The sequence below is a fragment of the Colobus angolensis genome, unplaced genomic scaffold (genome assembly GCF_000951035.1).
Source record: "Colobus angolensis palliatus isolate OR3802 unplaced genomic scaffold, Cang.pa_1.0 Scaffold380, whole genome shotgun sequence".
Classification (NCBI taxonomy): Eukaryota; Metazoa; Chordata; class Mammalia; order Primates; family Cercopithecidae; genus Colobus; species Colobus angolensis.
This window is the reverse complement of record NW_012117155.1, coordinates 972,383-986,483: the sequence shown is the minus strand read 5'-3', so window position 1 is coordinate 986,483 and position 14,101 is coordinate 972,383. Positions and strand designations below refer to the sequence as shown.

General features: G+C 47.9%; 1 protein-coding gene across 7 annotated transcripts in view; it reads left to right on the top strand.

The window, feature by feature from the left end:
- ARNTL (aryl hydrocarbon receptor nuclear translocator-like) overlaps positions 1 to 14,101 on the top strand; it is a 109,111-nt gene that overhangs the window by 61,821 nt on the left and 33,189 nt on the right. For 6 of the 7 annotated variants that reach the window (XM_011954261.1, XM_011954258.1, XM_011954262.1 and 3 more), the window contains one exon: positions 9,542 to 9,667. The exons of the other annotated variant lie outside the window; for it this stretch is intronic. The gene's annotated coding sequence lies outside the window, so the exon portion shown is untranslated. The remainder of the gene's footprint in view (positions 1 to 9,541; positions 9,668 to 14,101) is intronic. 7 annotated transcript variants of the gene reach the window in all.

The following is a 14,101-nucleotide window of genomic DNA, read 5'->3' as shown; positions in this document are numbered from 1 at the left end:
TCTACATCTTATCTCCCTGAGCAACTCCAAGATTCTGTTATTCAAATCCCACTGACCTTTCTCATTGCCCTAGTCCAAGCTTTTCGGAGTTGTCTCTCTGTTTTATATTAAAACAAAGCAGTTGGACTCTTAAAACTCCATTCACTTTTCAAATTCTTTTGAGTCCTCAATGCTTCCTGCTACAAAATGCTGCCCTCTGGAATGCCTTCCAGACCCACCCCCAGGACACCTGTAGCCTTCCCTGCAGCCACTCTCCTCGACTCCTTCCTCGTTCCCGGAGGTCACTGTCCTGGATCTCTCCAGCTTTAAGTTCCTTCATGTCCTCTTGCCACCCCTGCTGTCACCATCTCTGAGTTCCTGCATCCCCAAGATTTCAACCTGAGTTTGCATCTCCTGACATCACTTTTCCCAGCCTTCACCCTTTTCAGCCAGCACAAGGCCATCCACTTCCATGGCCATAGTAGGCACCACTGAGCATGCTAGGTGTTTTCTTATATTCAACTCATTTGCTCTGTGCAACAACCCAGTGCAGGGAATTCCCCCCTTTTACAGATGAGGCATCTCTAGCTCCTGGAGGTCACCTAACTTGCCTAGGACATGTAACTAGTAAGTGGCAGGGCTGGAATTGGAACCCGAGAGGCCCCGCACTGACCACCATCCTGCCCTACCTCTCCTCAGGCACCCAGAATCCCCTCACTCTATTGTCAGAACCCACCTTCTCCTGCCTTTCTGGTACCTGGGGGAGAACCCTCAGCCTCTTCTGCTGCTGCCACTTGCTTCCTTCTTCTGTCAGGAAGGTCCCATACCTGGCCAGCCTGCTCTGGAGACATGCCCACTGCCCGGCCTTGCCAGGAGGCTGTGCTGTTCTGCAGGCTTCCCGCCCCACACATCCCTTCCTGCCTGTCCTGGGGTCCCACCACCCTGCTTTGTAGTTGGCCTTGCTCTTTACTGTGGTAAAAGGTGTAGGCCGTTCCATCTAAGATCCTATAATATTCCCTTTCTCTGCTGTTGAATGTTCTTCCCATTCTCCCCACATTCTCGAAGAAGGCATGTGGTTTTCTTCTTTGCGTCTCAGCCCGCCCTGAGCCCAGCCCCTGCCGCCTGGCCCAGCCTGTCTTGTTGGCAAACCCTAAGCCCTAGCCAGAAACACAAGCACCTTTCAGGTGCTCCATCCTAACTCCACGCTCCCTCACACCGGCCTCTCTCTCTTTGCCACCAAATAACAGCGGTGCATTCTTTTGTTTCCTTTAGAACAAGATGCAGATGTTTTCCAGAATTTTCTTCAACTTCAGGCAGTAAGTTTGTTGGTGAAAGGAGTGTTCCTCCCCTGAGTCTGTAGAACCAGGCTCTCTCCTCTTATTCTGTAGCAATTAAAGACAAGGACAGGCAGGAAAACAATGAAAAGAAATAGGAGCCAGGTGGATGCGCCTTCACTTAGCTGGTCCTTGAGCATGACTCGTTGATCCTTCTTGCTTCCATCAGGGATTGTACCCTGTGCCCTCTTTGAACGCAGGGGCGTGTTGAGACCAAGGGTTGGGAAGAGAGCTTTGGCCTCACCAGCCTGGTCCCCAGAGTGGAAGTGGCAGGACTGGACGGGTGTGGCAGACAGAGAGCGCATATTGCCCCCGGCCGTGCCCCCAGATGTGGAGTGCTAGGTGCCGGGGTGCAGAGGGGAACAAGGCCTGGACCCTGCCTGGGGAGAGGAAGCACCTGGGAGTTCTCTTTGTGGCTTCAGATCCCATGTTGTCCTCCAGGTAAAGCAGACCATCTCTGGGGTCTAGGCTGGGAGAAAACTCTTGCAAAAAATTCCTGGTTCTGGGACAGGCCGTGGGCTAAATGCGTAGGTTCTGCATGAGGGGCAGAGGACAGTGCCAGGCCAGTGAGCACGCACTACGCAAAGGAAGTGGCCAGAGACCACTCGTAAGAAAAAGTGGGACGTGAACTTCAGAGCCTGGACTGCTTTCAGAGGAGCCAAGAGGCTGGGAAATAAGCTCTTTCTGGTGAGGAAATCAGCAGGGGGAGGGGAGGGTCACACAGGAGGGGACTCTTAATCCTGAATGGCTTTGCAGAGCACGGTTCCCCTTGTGTGCCCCATGGAACCCTTGGCTGTTAGACGTGAGGTGATAAATGGTGTGTGGATGCATACACTTGGGACTCAGACTCCACTGCCCTTAGACCTTCACCCTCCATGGGCCCATCTTTAAAGGTCCAAGAAGCCTTGCAGAAGAAACACCTAACTATTGAACCCAGCATTCCCTATACGTATTTGGCCCCTGATTTTTTCCCCCCAGATAACATCATTACAATTCTGTGGGATTAGTGTTCGATGGCAGAACTTTGGGAAGTACTTTTTGAAGAATTTGTAAATCCCTGCACCCTCTGGACTGTGCCCATTTCTTAGTTTGCATGGAGGCTGTGCTGTACAGTGGAAGGAGTATGGGCTTTAGATGGGACTGGCCTGTGTTTAAATCTGCCTTCCCATTATACAAAATCACTGATCTCGATCAAGTTACTTACCCTCTCAAACTTAGTTTCCTTATCTGTAAGATAGCGGATGAAACATTAGCTAGTTGTCTTATGAGACTGTTGTGATGGTTAATGGGAAGATAATAATGACACTTACAGAGGGCTTGTTATGCTCCAGACACCATTCTGGGCACTTTATATATCTCACTTACTCTTCACCACAACTGCGAGGCAGGTAATGTTATCCTTATCCTACAGGTCGGGTCAGAGACCAATGACACATACAGACTGAATGTTGTGCCCAACGTCACACGGCTGGTAAATGTGGGACCTGAGATTTGAACGCTAGGCACTCATACATGATGGGGTCAGGATTTAAAACTTGACCGCCATCTCCCATCAGAGAGCATGCTTTGAATCACTATGTTATAAAGGGTCTAGAGCAGTAAAAGCACTAAGTGGTATCAGTTCCCTTTTCAGATGCCTCATGGAAATGTTAAGGGGATTGATGGTTCCTGGGACTCCAACTCATTCTGCAGTCGTTATAATCAGCCCTGTTGAAAGAGTAATCTCCTCGATCTGCTTGCCAACTCAGATGCTCCCATTGTGACCATTTTGTTTGCTCATCCTGGGCCACTTCAATTTGGGCGGCTGCTCAGTGGTCAGGTGGAGTCAGGCCACTTTCCACAGCTGTCTCATCCGTGGCCTGTACCTCCACATCCAGGACCAAGAGTTCCCCCAGGATGCCCAGTGGGTTGGTAGCTTGTTCTCTTTCTACACCTCAGTGATGGACTTGGCAAAGGGTTAAGAAGACATCTCTTTTATCATTCAGCAAACCGAGTGCCTTTACTGAGCTAGGCGCATGCCCTGGGGGAACTAGTCCTGTTTGGTGACTTAGTTAAATCTCTGAATCCCTCTACCAACCCTCAGTAGCTGTGTGGGAGACTGGGATTCTGTGGACTCTCCTCTATCAACGATATTGGGGGTCTTTTCCACAAAGACCAGCCTTGTTTTGATTGACATAGTGCCCCAGATTTACAAATCTTACTCCTTGCGGGATCCTCTCAACTGATCAAGCCCCATAGCTCCAAATGCCATCTCCTTGATTGATGTTTAATTTGGGGATCCACAAGCGTCTAGAGCTACCAGTTGAATTTGGGTACCCAAGGGCCACAAATGCGCCCTCCTCACACCCCAGCACCTGACAACCAGCACCTTTGAGACTGAAGTACCACTGCATATACTGCTGTCCTCTGGTCAGGGCATTCTCCCTACCAGCCAGGCCACCCAGCAAACCCCTGCAACACCTCATAAGACCTCTTCGCTGGTCTGTTCTCCTTTTATTAATACCTCCTCAGCACCCCTCCACACGCACCCAAGCCCACAAGCAAACCATTTTTTCGTCTGTTCTGCCCTTGTACCTTCGTTATGCCCCACTGCTACAAAAAAAGCACGCCTTCCTCAAGACACTTGACTGCCACCTGCTGGAGAGTTGTCATCATGACTCAACAAATATCTGCCACTTCTAAACCCCCAGGCACCTCCGGAGTAGGGCAGTGCATTGCTTGTACAGCTGTAAACATGGCTTGCCTGTTGAATTGATCATGCTGACATGTACTTATTAAAACACTTGTCCCTCTAGCTGGACTGAGGACATCTTGAACGTAAGGACTGCTGATTTCTGTCTTTGTCCCCACTGTGGTTTCTGCTAGGGGCTAGAGAAATACTTATTGAATGATCCTTGTGCAAACACCTGTTACCTTAGGTTCAGGGCATCTGCTGACATTCAGTGAAGGTTTTCTAAATCTGTTGCAAAGCAAGGCTCCCCACAGGTGGTCACAGTAACCATGGAGGTCGGGCAGGACTTGCAATGGGGACAGGACCCCGTCAGCCTCTCACCTCTGCTCAGAGGTACCGCCCTCTGAACAGATCAGAGCATGAACAGGTCAGAGCAATTCAGTGTTCACTTCACAGGCACCATGTAGTGAAGAGTGGGGCCAGGGGCCATCTGCCGTGGCTGTTTGGGCTGGGGAAGGAGAGCAGTACTTCTGGAGCATGTGCTGTGCTCAGGGCCAGCTCCCTGTAGGTAGGTTGTGGGAATGTAGAGGTGGCAACTCACGCACCCCTGCTGGGGATTGAGAGTTTTGTGGAGAAGTAGATCAGTAAGCACACGGATACCAGACAGGGTCGTCAAGGGTGTTGACTCACTATTGTCCCTATTTTCCTAAGCTCGCCACATCATGGAAGGCTGCTACCCAAGTGACATTCTGGGGCTTCACCAAGTGTTTTAACAGAGCTCCACCCAGCTGTCACACTAGGGGTAACACTGTGGGCCAGAAGGAGAGGCAGGCCTTCACTGGGGTCCCATTTTAAAAAGGGGGAAGTCCTCTGTTCTTTTATAACACTTGTTTTCCCCAAGCCATTCAGCATAGTATTACTCAGGTCCCATAGAGAGAACCTTCCCAGAGACAGCTCTCCTTGCTCAGGCCTGTCCTGATGAACTCCCTGATACACTTCCAGGTCTTAAAAGAGTGAGAGCTAGCGTTTCCCTCTCTGCCCTGGCTGCCAGGAAGCTCAGAGATAACTTGTTTGCTCCATTCCTGTAGCTTTCCTGACCCAGGATTTCTTTTTCTTATAAATTCTCCTTGTTCCTTTTCCAGGAATGCTTGCTTTTTATGTTTTGTTTGTTTGTGTTGCTTTTGTCTCTGTGTTATACTTTTGGGAGGTGGTTTTTGGAGGCAGGATTGGCAGCAGTGTGGTAGTTAGAAGCACCAGCAGTAAAGCTGGACACACCTGGGTTTCATCCCCACTTGCTAGCTGTGTCATTTTAAGTAAGACAAGTTACCTCTTCAGTTCTTAGTTCCTCGCCTTGAAAATTGGGATAGTGATCACAATGAGTGGATAGATTATTGTGAAGATTAAACTTGTTTATTGTAAATGCCATTGTTTCCTGTTCCTGCTCTTGGATCAGGCTTGATCTGTGGCTGTAGAATCCTAGTCTTAATTTCCTTCTTCCTGCCCATGTCTGTCACCATACGATGAGTTGTACAATAGCACTGACTATGGGACCAACCATCCTGGTTTGTCTGGGACAGAGGAGTTTCCTGGGATGCAGGACTTTCAGTGCTGAATGGGAAGGTCCCGGGCAAATGGATGAGTTGGTCACCCTGGTAATAAACAACCTCAACATTTCAGTGGCTTACTGTAGCAAAGGTTTATTTCTTCGTTCCATCCAGGGCCTTGGCTAAAGGAGGAGCCTCTATCCGGGAAATTGACGGTCTTGGGCAGACAGAGAAACACATGTTAAAGGTCCTTTAGAAGGCTGTGGCTGTCACTTCTGCTCTCATTCACTGGTCAGGGTCAGTCACATGGCCAGCCCTGCCACCAGGCTGTGCAGAACCTTCCCACTGGGTGGGGTAGCTCAGCCTGGAACACTGATCCACTCTGCCAGGCTCACCTTTCTGTTCTTTTGCTTTTTAGGGTGCTGGAGCAGGGACCAGGGAAAGAAGAGTCACCTGGTCTGGATTGGGGGTCTTGGATGTGATCATCTTCCTGTAGATAGTGGGTATGGGTTTCTTGAGGGGCAGTGTTCAGTTTTACCCTGCCCTGCTCAGAGGAGCAGCTGTATCTCCTTTGGACGCCTTCTAGTGGTTGACGCCCTCGCCTTTCTCAGCTGCCAAGGCCTCTCTCTGCAGGGCAGACTGGGCTGTGACTTCTCTTCCACCCTCCTTGCTCCTTCCTGTGGGACCCCTGAGATCCTTTCGCCATGCTCCTCGGTGGAATGGAGGGTGCCCTCACATTCTTCCAAGGCATCCTGTGCAAGTCCCTCCATGCTCTGCTTTCTCTGCCAGTCCAGCAAGACTCCATCTCACCTTTGGGACTCTCTAGCTCGGAAGTGGGCACACCTGCAGCGCCTGACTCCAGGACCACAGGCCACGCTCTCCCCAGAACATCCTCACCACATGCCATGTGGATGGCCGGGTCAGGGCGGCCCTCAGAGCCCACCCTTGGCAAGGGTACCCTCTCAAAGGCACCTCTTTTGGCTCAAATCCCTTTTGGAAGTAGCCCAGAAAGAGGCTTTCTTTTTTTTTTTAATTTTTTGTTGTTTTATTTATTGTTCTTGCATCTAAAAATGCCTTCTTGGGCAGAAAACAGTTTCCCAGAAATAATGTTAATTAAGTGTCACAACTGGTTTAGCTTCCTTACCTTGTCTAAGCATGCAAGAGAGGCTTTTGAGGCTGGGCGTGGTGGCTCATGCCCATAATCCCAACATTTTGGGAGGCTGAGATGGAGGGATTGCTTGAGCCCAGGAGTCTGGGCAGCATAGTGAGACCTTGTCTCTTCTAAAAATAAAAAGTTAGCTGCGTATGGTGGCACATGCCTGTAGCCCCAGCTACTTGGGAGGCTGAGGTGGGAGGATCACTTGAGGCTAGGAATTCTAGGTTGCAGTGAGCTGTGATCACACCACTGCACCCCAGCCTGGGCAACAGGGTGAGACCCTGTCTCAAAAAAATTAAAAAGGCTTTTTGATTTTTGTTTTGCAAAAGTACCAAAATCTATTAGCATTTATTATTATTATTTCTTTAAAGTAAATTTGAATATTGGGAAAATTGATCAAAATGAGAAATTTCATATGGAGTTTAGTGCTTGAAATTTGGATCCTTCATCTAAATTTCAAGGAACTCAGGGCCGGGCATGGTGGCTCACGCCTGTAATCTCAGCGCTTTGAGAGGCCGAGATGGGCAGATTGCTTGAGCCCAGGACTTTGAGACCAGCCTGGGCAACACTGCAAAGCCTCCTCTCTACAAAAAATATAAAAACTAGCTGGACATGATGGTGGTGCACACCTGTAGTCCCAGCTATATAGCAAACTGAGGCAGGAGGATAGTTTGAGCCCAGGAGATGGAGATTGCAGTGAGCCGAGATCATGCCATTGCACTCCAGCCTGGGCGACAGAGCAAGACTGTCTCAAAAAATAATTAAATAATTAAGTAAATTTCAGGAAACTCAGAGAACCAGAAAGGACATGAAGTTCTTCATTTATTTAGCATTTGTTGAGTACCACTTGGAGTGAGGCATGAGACCAGGCACAGGAGATGCCTATAAATAAGGCCCTACCTCCCTGAAGCTTATGGGTGGTGGAGGAGACACGCCTACAAGCAGAGAATGGCCACAAGGCGTGAAGGAACCTGGGCAGGAGCTGCTGCAGGAGAGCCAGGGAGAGAGGATACGACTCTGAAGGCTTCTCCAGGGGGTGTGCCCGCAGGCACAGGAAAGGAAAGCAGGAGTTTATCAGGTGGCAGAGTGGTTGAAGGGAGCCACACCTGCGAGAAATGTGGGCCCAGCAGAGGCAGGTGGTTCTGGGAACTATTGTCTTTAGTCTGTTCGGGGCTTTGGGCAGCAGCTGGGAGGGTTCGGCTGAGGATTAAGCAAGGCCTGATGTTTCCTATTGGGGGGTGGTGAACTTTGTCTGGAAGACTTAGGGGGAGCAGTGAAGCTATTGCAGTGGTCTGAGCAAGGGGGTGTCCCGCCTCTGACCGCCGTGGGGAGGAGATGGGGCTGGAGAGGACAGCAGACTGAAGAGAGGCAGTGACAAGGAGCTAGAGGGAAGTGGCTGGGCCCATCCCTTAGAGGGCTGTGTGGGGGCTGTGGGGTGTGGGAGGGAGAGAGGAAGGAAGCCAAGGGTAGGTTCTGGGTTGCTAATTTGGGGGCTGGGAGGATAGCGTGTGACCTAAACAGAGAATCAGATTTAGATGGAATTATGTATATTAAGCCTGGGGATTTCACATCCATTTGCTGCCGCTTTACCAGTTGAGGCTCAAGAACGAGAAGCCCAAAATTTCTGGTCACATTATTTGCATGTGCCCAGACTGGGGTTAACAGAATCTGACAGTGAGGGTTCTTGAATCAGATTGCAATGGGGAATGAATGCCTTGGGAGGCTGGAAGCAGTTGTATTCGCAGATATTCATTTGGAGATCTCTATAACGATCGAGGCAGAGATACCCCAAAGACTGCAAGAATTAACCAGTGGAATTTGAAATGCCAAAATTTTTGCTTCAGAAAGGTCAGGAAAGCCCCATTTCAAATCTAAATCTTGCCATCTCAAGGCAGTGCAGGGATGGATTAGGAGGATGTGGGGTGACCCTTTTCTTCCTTTCAGAGCCAGTTCCTGCCAGACACAGGAATCCTCCACATGAGTCATAGGGTGGAGAGGAGACCCCTCAGTCCTTTCAGCAAGTGGGAGGGCAGCACTGCCACGTGGCTACCGTGAACCCTATTTCAGAATTTCTTTCTTAACTTCGTATGTGCCCAGATGCACTTGATATTCACTGATGTTTTCTTTAGACCGAGGAGCTTGCTTGAGCAGTTGGTTTCAGGTGTTGGTTCTGCTGGCATTATGTTTCGGCTTAATGTTTTCTGAAGACTTGTTTTCTGTTGCTTTTCATTGTTCTTGTTGTCTGGCTTCAGGCCACTACCTTCAACCTAGCAAGAGCTAAGTGGTGTCTTCAGCAGTGGGGTAGCTTCTGGAGGCCACCACTCTCTTGCTATGTGACTTTGGCTAGTTTCTCCACCTCTCTGTGCCTCAGTCTCTTCTGTAAAATGGAGAACACAGGAGAGCCCACCTCATAGAGTTACTTTCAGGTTTCAATGAGTTAATCTACATGAAACAATAAGGATAGAGCCTGACACAAAATCACACTCAGCAAGTTTTCACAATTATGATTACTTGACCCCGTAGGAGAAATAAAAAAAAACACAACTAACTTCCTTCTAAGGACATGCCCAAGAATCCAGTTTTAGTAACTTTGAAGGCATTGTTTTCCACAGAAAATATCTCCTGCCAGATTTTTTTCATGTGTTTGCAACTTAGCTTTAACAAGAAGCTGAAGGATGGCCAGGCAGCAAGGGGTAGTGAGTGCCGGTACAGTGTGACGTGCTCGCCCAGCCTTCCTCCCTGTAATTAGGAGTCGTGAACCATCTCCACTGTCTCCCTTAGCTAATAAGAGATTTTTACATTTACTTACCTCAAAGTGACCTGTCTGGGTTTTCTTTTCTTGTGGCCCCCACTGTAGGTTTTTGGAAGAAGCTGACCGCCTGAAAAGAAATTATAAAACATGAAAATCGCTTTGAGGTGACCAAGTCCAGAGGCCCCTAACTCCTCCCAAGCTGGATCTGGGGTGTAAGAACTGTAACTTCAGGTAACAAAGTAGTATCCCATTCCTGCCCCCTGTGAACTGATGATTATTGGTAGCTTGCATGGCAGTTCTTCCTTTAGGAAGTGTAGTTTCTTCCAGGAACTCTGAAACTTGGGATATTCCACCTCATGCGGTTGTTTGACTGGTCAAAAAAGGGAGTGGGGGATTCTGGAGGTACTTCATGTCTGCTGTGTGGTCCAAGGGGGCCAGGGCTCCATAAATCACCAAGACCCTGAGGGCAGGGCTCGGTACTCATTCCTGGCCCTGCTTCTGTAAATGTTAATGACAAAATAACAACAATGTCACCCACCCAACAGGGTCTTTAATATGATTAAATAATCATGAAATACTTCTTGAGGGGTAAATTAGAGAGAATAGCTAGGAAATTTCTGAAAATAAAGAGCGATGAGAGAGTATTTGTTCTGCTAGCTATTAAAATGTATTCTTTTTTATTTTTTTTTTTGAGATGGAGTCTCACTCTGTCGCCCAGGCTGGAGTGCAGTGGCGCGACCTCGGCTCACTGCAAGCTCCGCCTCCCGGGTTCACGCCATTCTCCTGCCTCAGCCTCCTGAGTAGCTGGGACTACAGGCGCCCGACACTGCGCCCGGCTAATTTTTTTTGTATTTTTAGTAGAGATGGGGTTTCACTGTGGTCTCGAACTCCTGACCTTGTGATCCGCCCGCCTCGGCCTCCCAAAGTGCTGGGATTACAGGCTTGAGCCACCGCGCCCGGCCTATTAAAATGTATTCTAAAGCACAGTCATAAAAACAGTATGGTACTGTGATGGAAATAACTAGATCAGAGGAACAGAGTAGAGAGTCCAGAAATAGGTGATAAATCAATAAAGGTGTATTTCAGGTTAGTGACAGTGGGATGTATGAGCTGGCAAATGATGTTAGAAAACATTTCCTATCCGTTAGAGGGAAATAAATTCCTAAGCTTAGGTAGTATATCAAAATAATTTCCAAATAGCATTAAATTAAAAAAATCATTAAAATCTTAGAAAAAAAGAGAAAATTTATATTATTCTGGGTAAGAAAAGGCTTTTAAAACATGTCACTTTTGGTGCCACATAACAAATATCGTAAACAAAGTTAAAAAGCCAAAGGGTGGAAAAAGTGTTGGCAACATCAATGATGAACAAATTAATATTCTTAGTATACAAATTTATTCTTTCATTCAATATATATTTATTGAGCACTTAGTATGTAGTAGAAAGTATTCTGGGCACTAAGGGCACAGGGAGTAATTACTGTGCCTGCTGTCCTGGTGCTTAGACCCTGCTGGAGAGGACAGCCAGTGAATATGGGAGATTGTGGTAGGTCACGTGTTGATAAGGGCTAAGGACAAAACATTAAGCAGGGGGCTTGGCTAGGGAGGCTTGGCAGGGTTTGCATTATATGGCTATTCAAGGGGGCTTCACTGATGAAATGACATGTGAAGAAAAAGCGTAAGTCATTGAATGTCGAGCTGATAGCAAATTTGCTGTTTTTGGAATGTCGAGCTGATAGGATTTGCTGATGGATTGAATTCAGGTTGTGAAAGAAAGGAGTCAGGATGGCTTCTAGGTTTGGGGCCTGGCAACCAGAAGGATTGACATAGGAATGACTGAGAGGCTTGGCTTGGAGAGAATTAGAGTTTTGGTTATGGATGTTTCAGTTTGGCATCTCTCTTGTATATTCAAGTGAGGATGTCAGGGAGGTGGTCGGCCATAAAAATCTGTAATTCAGGATGACATCTAGGCTGGAGATATAAATTTGGGAGTTGTTACAGTGTTTATAGTATTTGAAGGAATGACACTAGAGGCCCTGGAGAGCGTGTGTAGATAGAGAAGAGGGCCCAGGACATCCATAGGACCCTTCCTTGGAGTTGAGGGAGATGAGAAGGAGCCAGCCAAAGAGAGCAAAAAGGAGTGACCACTGAAATGGAAGGAGTCCTGCAAGAAGGGGGATCTCCCAAGCCATGAGATGGTGAGAAGGGCAAGGTCAGCTCTCCTGGATGTGCTGATGGGCAAGGAGAGAACTGGCCATTGGATCTAGCAGTGGGGAGGTCACTGGTCAGTCCGACAAGGGCTGTTTTGTGGGAATGATGGGGAGAGAATCTGATTGGAGTTGGGTTATTGAGAATAAGAGGAAAAAAACCAGAGACAGAGAAATGGGACAATAGCTGGGGGAGGATGGTATTCAAGTAAGTTTATTTTTCCCAAGATGGGAATTACATAACTCTTGTTTTTACCCAAGTGGAAATGATTCAGTAGCGTGGGGAGAGTGGATGGTGCAGGATTGGGCTGGGGCGAGGGTTCTGAAATGGTGGTCTCGAGGAGGTGGGAGAGGTAGAATCCCAGGCGTGAGCTGGGAAGGGATCCTAAGTAGGAGCATCTAAGGAGGTGGTGGGTGTGCACCTGCCTCTTTTCTCAGTTCACTAAGAAGCAGAGTCCTCAGCGGAGAGTGGAGACTGAGGAGATGATGGAAGTTTGAGGAGAGAGGACAAAGTATGAAGTCCTTCATAGCAGAATGAGAAAATAAATGGCCAGGGGAATGAAGCATCGCTGGGCGGCATGCAGGCCTCTAAGGGGTATGTTTTCTCCAGCCATGCCCTGTTACACAGGTGAACACGGGGTAGGAGGCCATTGTGAAAAACAAGACACGAGCAGACACAAGGGAAGACAGAAATGCCTGTAAACAGAAGAGCACCATCAGTAATAGCTGAAGAATACAAGTAAAAACAATGAGATCTTCTTTTTTTCCTCTTCAGACTGGCAAGAACTCTTGTTGGGGATAGAAATTATTGTCTCTTTTCTGGAGCACAGTGTTATAGTATGTTCCAGAATACATGTGTCCCCTTTTGACCTGTCAGTCCCACCTTTAGAAATTTATTCTAAGAAATAATCGCTCAAATGCAAGGAGATATATGCACAAAGATGTTCACCCCAGCAGCGCTTATCAAAGTGAAAAAATGGCAGTCATCTAACCAGGAGACAACTGGTTCACTTATCTGTCGGCAGAACAGTGACAGTGGGAAACAGTAGCTCACACTCACCCTCCTGTTTTGTAGATGAGGGAAGTTGGGTCCCGAGGGGGATAGTGACAGCTCCAGTCCTACTTCACGGAGCTCAGACCCCCTGACTGTAGGCAGGCACCCTCCCCAACCTCTTCAACTGGACTTGGAGTCAGAGTCCCTTGCAAGGCACTTGTTAGGCCCTTTTCAAGGGCTGGTTTGCTTAATGCTTTTAAAATATGAGTTCTCAAAATGTTTTGCAAATTTCTTTACAATGTCTTCATTTCATCATTCATGGCTTTCCTTGCAAAGGATGCTGACCGTGGGGGAAAACAGGCCGACTGCCTGGGCCGTGATAGAGGGGACCATATTTTCCTGATTCCCAAGTAAGACTTACAGTGGAAGAAAGGATATTTGCTGCTTTCTTACAATGTTTATAAAGGTCACAACAGGATGTGAGGATGATCTAGCTGCAACATCTGTCACCCCATTGATCACCAGGGTTGATTGAGCTGATCTGGCTGGCTAGGCGGGTGTCCCATTCCTCCCTCACCAGTCCACGTGCGTCCCTCCTAAAGCTGTATGCTCAAAAAGGATGACCATCTCCAATAGAGGAGGACCAGTCTTTGGTCAAGGGTGTATGAGTAACTGCACTCTTCTGCTAGGACCTCCAAACAAGCTCTCAAAAGTCCTAACAGAAGTACAAAGATAATAAGGAACTTGTATTTATTTGTTTCCTTGATCATATGTTTATTGATTAGAAGAAAATACAGTTAGCAGCCAGGTGTGGTGGCTCACACTTGTAATCCCAGCACTTTGGGGGGCTGAGATGGGCAGACCTCTTGAGGCCGGGAGTTGGAGACCAGCCTGGCCAACATGGTGAAACCCCATCTCTACTAAAAATACAAAAATTAGCCAGGTGTGGTGGTGTACACCTTTAGTCCCAGCTTCCCAGCCTTTTGGGTGGCTGCGGCATGAGAATCACTTGAACCTGGCAGGTGGAGGTTGTAGTGAGCTGAGATTGCACCACTGCACTCCAGCCTGGGTGACAGAGTGAGCCTTTGTCTCAAAACAAGTAAAAAATAAAAATAAAATAAAATTAGCTTTGTTGGTGGAGAAAAGGGAGGAAAAATAATTAGCATTGTCGGAGAACATCTGGGATATTTGGTCCCCTCAGTGGGAACTGCCCTGTGTTGTCACTCCTAGAGTTTCTGGTTCTGGTTTAGTTTTTCCATGCCACAGGACAGGGACTGAGAATCTGCTCAGCTTCTCTAGGCTTTTATGTCTTCACCAGAAAAATGAGCGGGTGAGCTTAAATTTCCTACAAAAACTCTTAAAATAAATATGATACTCTTTCCATTCTATCATGCCTGTTCTGGGTCCAGGGGTGAGAGAGATGCGTTAGTGCTGCTGTAAACCAGCCCTGGGTCTCCCCCCACC